We start from the raw sequence: 13629 nt of genomic DNA, 5'->3' as shown, positions 1-13629 counted from the left end.
GTAGGTAGGTAGGTAGGTAGGTAGGTAGATAGATAGATAGATAGATAGATAGATAGATAGATAGATAGATAGATACAGTAGACAGACAAGACAGACATCTGATAGATGCTATGGATAGGGTTATAATAATAATAGATTATTAATTATTATTATTAATAATTATAATTATAATTATAATAATAGACCAACTCTAATTAAAAACGAGTTACACTGGACTTCTCTGCAAGTGATGCTTCTCCTGTTCTTACCATTGGTGACAGGATGTCCCACATAGTTTACCAGTTTTATACATTGAAATTTAAGGAATATCCTTATATAAAACCTTATGACATATCATTGTAAGGAGTATTCTTTTCTACTTATTTAAGAGAATTTATATGTTCACCCATTTACTGTCAGTGTCGCTGAGCTGCTTAAAAAAAAAATAAAAACCCAATATACAAAGAATAAAAACACACTGCTGGGGATAACAATCAGTAAATCAGTTGAGCCACTTCATAGGTTCCAGCCCATTCTGGGTTCCACAGGCCTATTGACAAAACCAGATGCTCAGGGCTTTGCAAAAGAGGGTGAAAGCATCATTGCAATGACTTTCCTCCCTCTATTCTCCTCTGCCAGTGTATCTGTTCAAATGCTGATTCTATTGAACACACAAATTTTCACTCTCATGGATATCCAAATACCTATTGGTGGATTCTCTGATTAGGTGGACTCTCAGATATAAACCTTGAATAAAGGTTTATTAATAAAGTATTAGCTATTGGAATAATATAACCTTTATTGTAGGATGGGATGAAAGATGGAGACATTTTCAAGAGTCAAAATGTTGCTCCTTCTCGTGTTCCTGGTGAACAAAATAGTGACTCTGAGCTGCCCAGCAAGTGATGCTTTCCTTGTTCCACATGAGTGGTACCAACCTGGTGACCTCATCGTTGGTGGGATAGTGTCCCACACTTATTACAACCTTCATGAAATTAATTTTAATGAACATCCTTATGAAACATCTTATGACACACCAAAGTAAAGATTCTTTTTTTCTTTTTCTAATGTTAATCAGTTTCCCAAAAAATGCTTTTGAGAGTAAAAGGTTCTCAGTTTAAATGTCGCCTTTATATCTAATCCAAGTCTATTTTTCAAATGGTTTTAGTTATGGAATAAACCTTTTTCTTTACTTTATGGTGAAGTCTTTGTCATATAATGTATGAAACTTTGGTGCAAAACATCCTTTAAAGAACATTTAGTAAGCTTACGATAATTTTTTTTTTTAAAAAAATCTGTATTGTCACTCTTAACAAAAGATGCATACAATAAATGACTGATAAATGCTGGAATTGTTCATATTCCTTTTTTGGGGGGAAATTAGACACTAAATGGAGTTGCATGAAAAAGCACTATTTTTTATATTATTGTAGAGGATATTCGTTGCAAATCGTGCAATTACTGTAGAAAAGCAAATCTGAACTGTGTACAAATTATTCAGAATTTTAGAAAATCTACTACTTTCCTACCTTCATTAGAGAATGAAATGTTTGCTTTTTCATATAGAAATGATGCCACCATATGAGAATTTGCCAACTTCCTTTTTCAACTGGGGTATTTAAATCATTTGCAGTGTATTAATCAAATTCTACCAGCACATCCTTGCCTTGGCTTTTGCTGTGAAGGAGATCAATGAGGACTCCCAGATCTTACCTAATGTCACTCTTGGGTTCCTCATCTATGACAGTTACTACGATTCAAGGATGACCTATCGCACCACTCTGGACCTGCTTTTTAAGTCCCAGGAATTTGTCCCTAACTACAAATGTGATAGCCAGAAGAATCTCATGGCTGTCATTGGGGGACTGGATTTTGTCACATCATCTTATATAGCTGAAATTATAGGAATCTTCAAGATTCCACAAGTAAGTTCTGAAGGGGTTGAGCAGAAAATTCTTAATCTTATGGTTGTTATGGAATAATTAATGGGAATCAAACATTTGGCTTGGATTTCTGTTAAGATGTTCCACATGGCTTAAGATCTACTACTTGGCCTTCTTTTCTGAAACTACAATGCCAGATACAGGAAGTGAGTATCAAGGATCAATATCTGAGGGAAGATTTGAATGGCTTCTGTTAAAACAGTTGATCTAGTGCATGTCCTTGAAATATTTTCATGCAATTAGAACATCCTCAGAATAACAGAGTTGGAAGGGACCTTGGAGGTCTTCCAGTCCAATAAATTTCTTACTAGATTCTTAAAAGAATGCTAGGGTGGGGGAATACTCCTTGGATATATTTTATATGAAAACAAGATAGGAAAATTAAATTTAATATAAAGACTCTAAAGAATGCTCCTGGAATTTCTTTCAGCTGACATATGGCTCATTAGCCCAAGAGGAAATTCAGACCAGTAAGCTCTCTTCGCTATATTTCATGGTCCCCAAAGAGGACCATCAGTACATTGGGATCATCCAACTGCTTCACCATTTCAGGTGGACGTGGATTGGGATATTTTCAGCTGATAACAACAATGGAGAAAAATTCTTACAGAAAATGCAGCCCTTACTTTCAGAGACCGGAATCTGTTCAGAGTTTATAGAAAGGCTTCCTCAACAACTCCACTTGGAGAGATTCTCAGAACTTGCTCAAATGATCTCCATTATTTCCATTAATATGAGGAATAGCAAAGCCAATGTGTTTCTTGTCTATGGAGAAGCCTGGACAATTATATGGCTAAGATTAGTAACATTTCTGGTAGATCCTGAAAGCAAGGAAACTGCATTATTAAGAAAGGTGTGGATCATGACTGCACAGATTGATTTTTTATTACCAGGCACTCATATCAAATCGGATCTGAAGATGTACAATGGGGCTATTTCCTTCACTGTTCACTCAACAGCAGTTGTAGGTTTCAAGGAGTTTCTTCAGACCATAAATCTTCTTTCAGACTACAGAGATGGGTTTCGGCAGAATGTTTGGGAACAATCATTTGATTGTTCATTTCCAAAACCAGAATTACAAGGAATGGACAATGCTCAGTGCACTGGCGAGATGAAGCTGGAGGATCTTCCTGGGCCTGTATTTGAAATGGAAATGACTGGCCACAGCTACAGTGTCTACAATGCTGTTTATGCTGTGGCTCATGCTTTGCAGGCTCTGTACACATCGGGGTTCAATAGGAGGAAAACTATGATGGGTAAAAAAAATGATCTTCCAAATCTGCAGCCTTGGCAGGTATTCTCTTTGAATTGGACGCTTTCAAAATTATTCCTTGTTTTTTCAGGTCTTGTACTGATTTTAATTCTCCATTTGTGTCTAATAGATCTGCGTATCTCCCCATTTTGTCTAGGACTGTGGTATTTGGATATATCTTTGTTTCCATTGTAGCTAACCAAACTGGGACCTTCATATCATGGTTCTTAATAATTTTTTTCCCATACTTTCAATAGTGCACCCCTTAATTTATGTCATTGAAAGTATGTATGCGATTTGTGTTTCTCATCCCAAAGAAAACCATGCCAACCAAGTTGGAGTTCATGGCCTTCTATCGTTAATATTCGCTTATTTTTGAGTTGAATCCAGTCTTTGACCCATGTTAGGAATGGCAATTGATAGTAGAGTTTCCATTCTGGTAAACCAAAACCTCCTTTTTTCCTACTGTCTTGCAATAATTTGAACTTGATACGTGGTTTTTCCCCCCGATCATATAAATTTTGATGTCAATTGATTTAATTGTTCAAAGAATTTTTCCGCTAATTTTATTGGTACTGTTTGGAATAAATATAGTAAATTGGGCAATATGTTCATTTTTATCATCAAAATTTTGCCAATTAATGATATTGGTAATTAAGTAATATTTTCTTTTCTTTTTTTTCTTTTTTTTTGTATTTGTAATAGGAGTGTATCATAGTTATCCCTCTTTATGGTTGTACACCTTTCTGATAGTCAAATTTCTAAATATTTAAGATTTCTAGCTTCTCCCTTAGTTCTGTCTATTGCTTAAATTCTTAGTCAATATTTTAATTTTGTCTTTATTCATTTTAAATCCTGCTACTGCGCTAAATTGGTTTATGTCTTGTAGTAAAGTAGGTCCAGATTCTAAAGGTTCCTAAATAATAAATGGCAAGTCGTCTGCAAATGCTTGGACTTCATATTCTTGTGACTTAATTTTTAATCCCTTTATTTCCAAATTATCTCTAATTTGAGACATTAGTATCTCCCCAGACAGAATGAATAACAGAGGAGACAGCGGGCAACCCTGTCTTACTCCTTTAGTTTTCCCAAAGCTTTCTGTTTGTCCCCATTAATTATTATTTTTGCCCTCTGTATAGTATATATGGCTCTAATCATTTTTATGAATTTTTCTCTGAAATTCGTTCTTATTAATCGGCCGAAGAGGTTGTAGAAAAAATGCTTTTAAAAGTCTTTGACGATCCCAGCTGAGTTGCCTGATCATCAGAGGTTTTTGAAAGCATTTTTTTTACAACCTCAAAATCTGTATCTACTTTAGGTATGAGTGTCACATGCCTCTTTCCATGAATCTGGCATTTTAGCCTCTAATAATAATTCATTAAATAAGTCTAACATTATATTACTAATCACTTCTTCCAATATTTTATACAACTCGGCTGGTAAGCCATCTGGTCCAGGTGCTTTACCATTTTTTTTTTCTTTTTATTGCTTCTGTTAATTCCATCATTGTTATTCTTTCATCTAACATTCCTTTAAATTGTTCTAATATTTTAATTAAATCTGATTTTTCCAGATAGTTTTGTATCTCCTCCTCGGGAGAGATAATTCACTATTAAATGTAGATTATAAGATTTTTGCTTCAATAATGGCAAATAGGTTGAAAAAAACATTAAATGAATATATCCACAGTGATCAAAATGGATTCTTACCAAAAAGGCAAATTAGAGATAATATGAGGATGATTTTGAATACCTTGGAATATTATGAGATTCACCCAGAAAAACAAATGGCGTTAATGTTTCTAGATGCACAAAAAGCTTTTGATAATGTGAACTGTCAGTTTATGATAAAGCAATTACAGAGAATGGATTTTGGGGAGAGATTTATAAATACTATAAAAACAATATACGACAGACAATTTGCCAAGATAATGATGAACGGAGAAATGACAGGAAAGATTAATATAATGAAGGGCACCAGGCAAGGATGCCCACTATCACCATTGCTGTTTATTTTGACTCTAGAAGTTTTAAACAGGAACATTAGATGGAGTGATGAGATAAGTATCTGGTTTGAAAATAAAGACAAAACAAAAATTTTGGTGAAGAATACAACAGAAAAACAAAATAGAAAGATAAAAGAAAATTTAGATAGACAAATGGTGAAAAAAGTGAAATATTTGGGAGTATACTTAACTTCAAAATGTGCAACAATAAAAGAAGAAAACTACTACAAGTTAAAGCAAGAAATTGAAAAAAACCTTGGAAAAATGGGAGAACCTTCAACTATTACTTATGGGTTGGATTGCATTGATAAAGATGAAAATATTACCAAGACTATTATTTTTATTCCAAACTGTGCCAATAAAAATTGAAACAACTTACTTTCAATATCTTAATAAGATCATGAGGAAATTTATATGGCAAAGGAAAAAATTAAGAATAAGTTTAAGAATTTTGCAAGGCACAAGACTTGGTTGGGATTTGGTTTTCCAAATTGGGAATTACATTATCAAGCAGCAGCATTGACATGGTTGAAAGAATGGATTGAATTAAGAAATACAAGGTTGTTAACACTGGAAGGGCATGGTTTACAACTGGGATGGTATGCCTTTTTATGGCACGGTAGAAGGAAGATACATACATACTTTCATAGACATTATATAAGAAATGCATTGTTACTGGTATGGGAGAAGGTTAGCGATAAATTTTATGTGAAAATACCAACATGGTTATTGGAACAGAAACTTTAATACACCCAAATGTCTTTAATTTTGGAAATATTGTTAGATTAATGAGTTATTAATGGATAAGGAGGAATTGGAAATGAAACGAGAATTGGAACAACAGGGAATTGAGATAGATTGGTACATGTATATGCAGATAAGATCAAGATATGAAAAAGATGTTAAATTACATGGTTTTTATATGGAAAAGACTGAACTGGATAAGATACTCATGGGAACAGAGGAAAACTTAATAATTTTTTTTATAACTTTTTGGTGTATATTGAATTGGAAGAGGACCAAGTAAAAGAACGATGATAGCCTGGGGTAGAAATTTTGGTTATCCAATTGAGTTTGAAAAATGGCAACAACTATGGGAAAGGAACTATCAGAGGCTTTTAAAAGCATTTTCTTTTTTATAACCTCTTTGGCCAAGGTAGAAAAAATGCTTTTAAAAGGCTCTGACGATCCCAGCTGAGTCGCACGATCATCAGAGGCTTTTTTTTTTAATTTTTAAAAGCATTTTTTTTGCCTGAAGAGGTTGTAGAAAAGATGCTTTTAAAAATAAAAAAAAAGCCTCTGATGATCACGCAGCTCAGCTGGGTATGGGGGGGGGGGGTGGCAGGGATTTTTGCTACCGGTTCTCTGAATCATCTGTCGCCATCGCTACTGCATTGGGCAATCCAGTCTGAACCGGGAGCATTTCACCCCTGGTTTGATGTAGAATTATCTTTTCAACCCATTCTGGAAAGTCTTAATATTTTCTACATGTAGAATAACCTTAAGTATGACAAAAACAGAAATAAGGAAGAATGTCTTGATAGAACAATGAATTAATACAAAATTCCTTTGCTCCATAACCGGAGATTTTAATGAAGTGATTGGAGAGTCTTTTATTTATTTATTTATTTATTTATTTATTTATTTATTTATTTATTTATTTATTGCGATTTATATGCCGCCTTTCTCCCTAGGGACTCAAGGCGGCTTACAAAATGACAACTTCAATACAAATCACAATACAATATCAAATTAAAATCAGTAACCCAATTAAAAACGATTTAAAATTATACCAGTGTACCCCCAAACGGATCAGTTTAATTGGCGGAAGAGCCACGTCTTCAGCTCACGACGGAAGGAAAGAAGGTCGGGGGCTGTCCTGAGCTCAGTGGGCAATCCGTTCCAGAGGGTCGGGGCTCCCACAGAGAACGCCCTCCCCCTGGGGGTCGTCAGCCGACATTGTTTGGCCGACGGCACCCTGAGGAGGCCGACTCTGTGAGAGCGCACAGGACGATGGGAGAACGGCTGGAGATGGTCCTGCAAGTACCCCAGGCCTAAGCCATGAAGGGCTTTATAGGTGAGCACCAGCACCTTGAAACGTATCCGGAGTGCCACCGGTAGCCAGTGCAGCTCATGCAGGAGAGGTGTTACACGGGAGTATCTAGACGCCCCCGTAACTACCCGCGCGGCTGCATTTTGGACTAGCTGAAGCCTCCGGACACATCCCAAGGGCAGCCCCATGTAGAGGGTGTTACAGTAGTCCAACCTAGAGGTAACAAGGGCGTGAGTGACCGTGGCGAGGGCATCCCGGTCTAGGAACGGACGCAACTGGCGCACAAGACGGACCTGTGCGAAGGCCCCCCTGGTTACGGCCGTCAGATGGTCATCTAAAGACAGCCGAGAATCCAGGAGGACACCCAAGTTGCGGACCCTGTCGGAGGGAGCAAGGATTTCACCTCCGATCATTAAGGATGGAACCTCCAGATCCCGGGATGCCGGCATCCACAGCCACTCAGTCTTGGAAGGGTTGAGTCTAAGCCTGTTCCTCCCCATCCAAACCCGCACCGCTTCCAGGCAGTGGGACATCACGGAAAGGGCATCCCTAGGGTGGTCAGGGGTGGAGATGTAAAGCTGGGTATCATCAGCATATTGATGATACCTCACCCCAAAACCACGGATGATCTCACCCAGCGGTTTCATATAGATATTAAAGAGCAGAGGGGAGAGAACCGATCCCTGAGGCACCCCACAAGTGAGAGGCCTCTGGGAGGATCCCTGACCCCCCCGCCCAAACAGACTGCAGACGGCCCGAGAGATAGGAGGAGAACCACTGTAAAACAGTGCCTCCTAACCCCATCCCCCTGAGCCGCTGCAGCAGGATACCATGGTCGATGGTATCGAATGCCGCTGAGAGGTCAAGAAGGACCAGGATGGAGGAGCAACCCCCATCCCTGGCCCGCCAGAGATCATTTACTAGGGCGACCAATGCCGTTTCCGTGCTGTGGCCACACCTGAAACCAGATTGGTAAGGATCCAGGTAGTCAGTTTCCTCCAGGAATTGAGGGAATTGCTGTGCCACCACGGACTCAACAACCTTCGCTAAAAAGCGAAGGTTGGAGACTGGACAGTAGTTGTTAAGTACATCAGGATCCAGGTTAGGCTTCTTAAGGAGGGGTCGAACCACCGCCTCTTTAAGTGCAGCGGGAAAGACCCCTTCCTTTAGTGAAGCGTTGACAATAGCCTGGATCCAGTCTCCAGTCACCTCCCTGGCTGCCGAAACAAGCCAGGAGGGACAAGGGTCCAGTAAACATGTGGAAGACCCCAACCTACCCATAATCCTGTCCACGTCATCCAATGAAACAGGCTCAAACTCAACCGAGATGTCTCCACTGAGACTAGGCCCTGTCACCTCAACGGACTCTGTCCAGTCGGAGTCCAACCCGGTCCGAATCTGAGTGATTTTATCTTGCAGAAACTGTGCAAAATCCTCAGCACGGCCCTGTAAGGGGTCCTCCCTCGCTCCCTGATTAAGGAGGGAGCGGGTCTAAACAGGGCTGCTGGGCGATTTTCTGCAGATGCAATGAGAGTGGCGAAATAGTTACGTTTCGCCACTTCCATCGCCACAAGATAAGACCTAATATGGGTTCTTAGTTGTGTTCGGTCGGACTCGGATCGGGAGGATCTCCAACCACCCTCCAGGCGTCTTTTCCGATGCTTCATTTCCCTGAGCTCCACGGTAAACCAAGGAGCCGCCCGGGATCTGCGTCGGATCAGAGGCCGCAAAGGCGCGATTCGATCCAAGGCCCCAACCGCAGCCTGTTCCCAGGCCGCGACAAGTGACTCAGATGAATCGTGGGCTAAGGAGGCGGGAAAAGACCCAAGCTCCATCAGGAAACTTTCAGGTTCCATCAGGCGCCTGGGGTGGAACCATCTTACTGGTTCCACACCCCTGCGACGGGGGGTGGCGGAGGAAAAGTCGAGTCTAAGGAGGGAATGATCGGTCCATGACAGAGTGTCAATAGATAGAGTCCCCTCCCCACGATCATTTATCCACTGTCCAGAGAGAAAAATAAGGTCGAGTGTGTGTCCTCCAATATGAGTTGGGCCCTGTACAATCTGAGTCAGGTCCATGGCCGTCATGGAGGTCATGAACTCCTGCACCAACTCAGATGACTCACCGGCCGATGGCAGATTGAAATCTCCCACAACCAAAAGGTTGGGGAGTTCCACCGTCAATTCGGCTAAGACATCTAGTAGTGCGGGCAGGGCTGAGGCCACGCAGCTGGGGGAGAGGTACATGATCAACAGCCCAGACTGAACTCCAGGGTCCCATTTCAAAAGGAGGGATTCACACCCGCCAACCTGAGGAACAGTGACCTCCCTAGGCCTAAGACTTTCCTTAATAACTACCGCCACTCCTCCACCCCTCCCCTGGAGTCGTGGCTGGTGTAGTATCCGGAAACCTGGGGGACACAAATCCACGAGAGGGACACCGCCCTCCGGCCCCAGCCAGGTCTCAGTGATACAAGCCAGGTCCGCGTCCTCCTCGTCTATAAGATCTCGGACGAGGAGTGTCTTGTTCACCACGGACCTGGCATTTAAGTACACCAGTCGGAGTCCAGGGCTCCGCACTCTGTCGCCGTCGGGGGAGCAGGATGAGCTGAGGGGGCAGGAGGGCACCACTGCTTGAACGAAGCAGCGGCGCCCTCCTAGCCCCCCCCTCTCCCGACCTCTGCGTCTCCCAACTGTCACAAGGATTGGAAGACCCTCTCTCCGCTGAGCCTCTTTGTTCCCTCCTCCTCCCTCCCTCCCCCCACAACCATCCGACGGGCCCAATTGCTGAACCGTAGGAGCCGCCCCCGGCTCAACCCTTACCACCCGCCTCCCGGGTCCCCTTAAAATTTGATTAAAAACATTAATTAAAAAACCCCTCAAACCACGCTTAGAAGCATGCCACCACTCGGGGTTCAAAAACCCGTCCTTGAGGTAGGCCTTCGATAAATTCGAAGGCCATGTCTGCGAGAGGGGGGCATCTCGCAGAGCAAGGAGGGTCGCCGAAGTGTAAGCCATAATAAATATGAGAAGTGGATGGAAAATAGCAACAGGAAACCGAGATGAAAAACAAGAGGGATAATGATGGTAAAATAGGAGTCAACCCAGGCTGGCATAATCACCGCTCTCTCACAGCGGTGGAGAATCCAAGGCTGCAATGAATGAGTCCCGCGGAACCAGCCGCAGCCACCCTCTCACGGTGACTAGGTGGGGAACATCCACTGGCGGAGTCATAGAGCAGTTCCTAGGAACATGATGCAGCAGCAGTCCATCAGGATTCATAGTTCATCAGTCTGTAACTCCATAACTCTGACCAATACAACGAGACCAATAAGGCAGTAATAGGGGTGAAAAGATAAGATGTAACACTTTACGGTGTGAGAGGAGCCAGGAGTCAGATAGCAGTTCAAATAGGGGAGATGACAAAAGTCCCAACAGACAACTGAAGATGAGTAAAACAAACAGGCCGAACCAGGCAGGCAACAGTCCGGGGGGGGGGCAAAAAATGGGGGAGGGAGAGACCCCAGGGAAGAGCAAGATGGATGGATAATTATCACTTCCCCTCCGGCCAACTCCCCGCCCCCCAGATCTTCTTCAGGACCACCCGCCCCGCAGTCATAGTCTGTCCTCGCTGGGCAGTTACAGCCCAGATCTTCCCGGCCTCTCATCTCCAGTGTGACATTCACCGCCATCAACAAGGCTGCCACAGTACCCGCTGCCTTAATCTCAGCAGATTCATCGGGGGGGGGGGGGCTAACGATCTTACAGCAGCCTTAGCGCCTGTAGCCTCCCCCAATTAGATGTAAAATCGCCGAGTGTCTGCAGCGTTTAATAGCGCCGATCCGGCCGGTAAAACTCCAACGGCCTCAGCGCGATTGCAGGGGCTGACACCGCCCTCCCAGTGGCGCCCAGCTGATGCAATCCTCTCATCGCCGTCCCTGGGTCATCCGAGAGCCGTCTTCTGTCGGAGACGGCTCATTTGAATTGTCAAAGGCTCAGCATATCGGGCAGGGGGCCGATGAGTGGAAAAACGGCCTTCCCCCAGTTTCCTGTCGCAACTCTTTCATCCCGATCTCAGCCGGCACTTCGGGGAACCGCCATCTCGCGCATGCGTAGCTTTGACTAAATAGTATTAGGTTCTTCTCCTTGAGCAGGATGGTGTACTAGGTATTAGTAGGAGTTATTTAATAAATCACCATAGATTGCACAATAAGAGTTAGCGTTAGGGTTAGGGTTACATTTCATTGTCTCTTCCCAAAAAAATAATCAATTGTCCAAGAACTTTTGTGAGACTCATGAACTTTTCATGAGTGACAAGCTGAGCTTTCTGTCTCTATCAGAGATTTAGGGGAATGAAGTGGTGCTCCTTCTTAGATGTGGCTTGCATAGTTTGAAACAACTATATGTTTGCAATAGTCTCTGTTTCTTATTTATCTATCAAAGAATTCTTAAGTCTCAGATTCTAAAATCTGGATAAAAGAAATTAATTAGACTCTCAAATAGCCTTGTACCAGTGAGGAAAGATTAGATATGATTTATCTTGAATTAGTTATTTAAGTAGCGGACATAAAACATAATTGAAGGACCTTACCTAATTCCAAAAGCCTATTTTCATTGTGCTTCAGTTTATTCCTACCTTTCCTCAAAATAATATCAAATAAATAATAGGGTGGACATGTACATTTCCATGCAATATTGATTATGAAATTTCTAAGCGTACATTCTGTATTTAATAATAGTTATTGGAATATGAAGAATGAGTGAATGAAACTTGAATATGTTGTTCTCTTCTCTGTTATATTGCTTTCAATTGTCTACCTCTTCCCTTTCAAGTAGCTCCATTCATTTCTTCAAGGCATTTCTTTCAACAATTCAGCTGGGGAGAGAGTGTTCCTGAATGAGAAAGGAGAAGCAACAGGTGGATTCGACATCACCAACTTGATCACTTTTCCAAACAGATCTTTTCAGAGAGTTAGAGTTGGAAAGCTGGATTTAGAGGCTCCGAAAGGGAAGGAATTATTCATTGATGAAGATGTGATTTTTTGGAACCCAACTTTTAACCAGGTTTGAATTATTGTATCAAAAATGCTTTAATCCATTATGTTCTGATATTGAAGGTAATCCCCTTAGAAATTCGATTTCTGTTTTTTTTTTAAATAAAGATTGGCACATTCTTTTCAAATTTTGTTGATGATCCAGCACTCATCAATGTGACAAAATGAGATCACAATGCAAAAAGCTATGTTTCTATATTTGGTTTGCATTTCCATTTGGAATCACAAGAATGGCCAAGTTTCCTTGAATTTATCATCCTGTGTAATTATTTCCTCTCCCTGCCCTTCAAACAGGACCTTTCTTACATCATTGCGGTTTCTAAATCTTTTTAAGTTGTGGATAAATTAATCAATTCAGTATTCCTTTGGGAAGTCAAAACTAATTTTCCTATATAAAGGATAAAAAATACAAACAGTTTTAAATATCTCCCTTTTCAAATCCTTTTATGATTATTACCAGGTTCCTCCACTTTCTCGATGCAATGACCCTTGTTTCCCTGGATCCTGGAAGAAGGGGATTGAGGGGGATCAGTTCTGCTGCTATGACTGTGTTCCCTGCCCAGAAGGGAAGATTTCAAATCAAAATGGTAGGCTAGGAATTCTACCATTTTTCCTGAGATTTAAGCAAACATTAATAAGCTACTTAATGCATAAAATTGATAAGGTGATATTCAGTATTATGGAATGCATAGATGATAAAACTCCTTGACTTTTCTTATAGATATGGAAGATTGCTTTGAATGTTCAGAAGATCATTATCCAAATAAAGAAAAGAAAGGATGTATTTCAAAAGTGCTGATGTTTCTAACCTTTGAAGAAACCTTAGGAATTGGTTTATCCTCAGCAGCTCTTGCTTTCTTCTTCTTGACATCTTGGGTACTTGGAACTTTTATTAAGTACAGGAATACTCCTATTGTCAAAGCCAACAATCGGTCCCTCACTTACACCCTGCTTGTCTCACTTCAGCTCTGTTTTCTCACCTCTTTGTTCTTCCTCAGCCAACCTGGCAAGGTGACCTGCCTTCTCCGACAACCAACTTTTGGCATCACCTTCTCTGTGGCCATTTCTAGTGTATTGGCCAAAACCTTCACTGTGGTTGTGGCTTTCATGGCCACTAAACCAGGATCTCAGATGAGGAAATGGGTGGGGAGAAGATTGGCCTTTTCTATTGTCCTCTCATGCTCTCTCTTACAAGTATGTATTTGTATTCTTTGGTTGTCAACCTCTCCCCCATTCCCTGAGTTGGACACACATTCACAGTCCCAAGAAATGATTTTACAATGTAATGAGGGGTCAGTTTTCTTCTTCTACTGTGTCTTGGGCTACATGGGTGTCTTGGCCATT

Source organism: Pituophis catenifer, unplaced genomic scaffold, assembly GCF_029215685.1.
Source record: "Pituophis catenifer annectens isolate HBS135680 unplaced genomic scaffold, rPitCat1.0.hap2 SCAF_15, whole genome shotgun sequence".
Lineage (NCBI taxonomy): Eukaryota > Metazoa > Chordata > Lepidosauria > Squamata > Colubridae > Pituophis > Pituophis catenifer.
The sequence above is the reverse complement of the archived record's forward strand: the minus strand, read 5'-3'. Positions refer to the sequence as shown.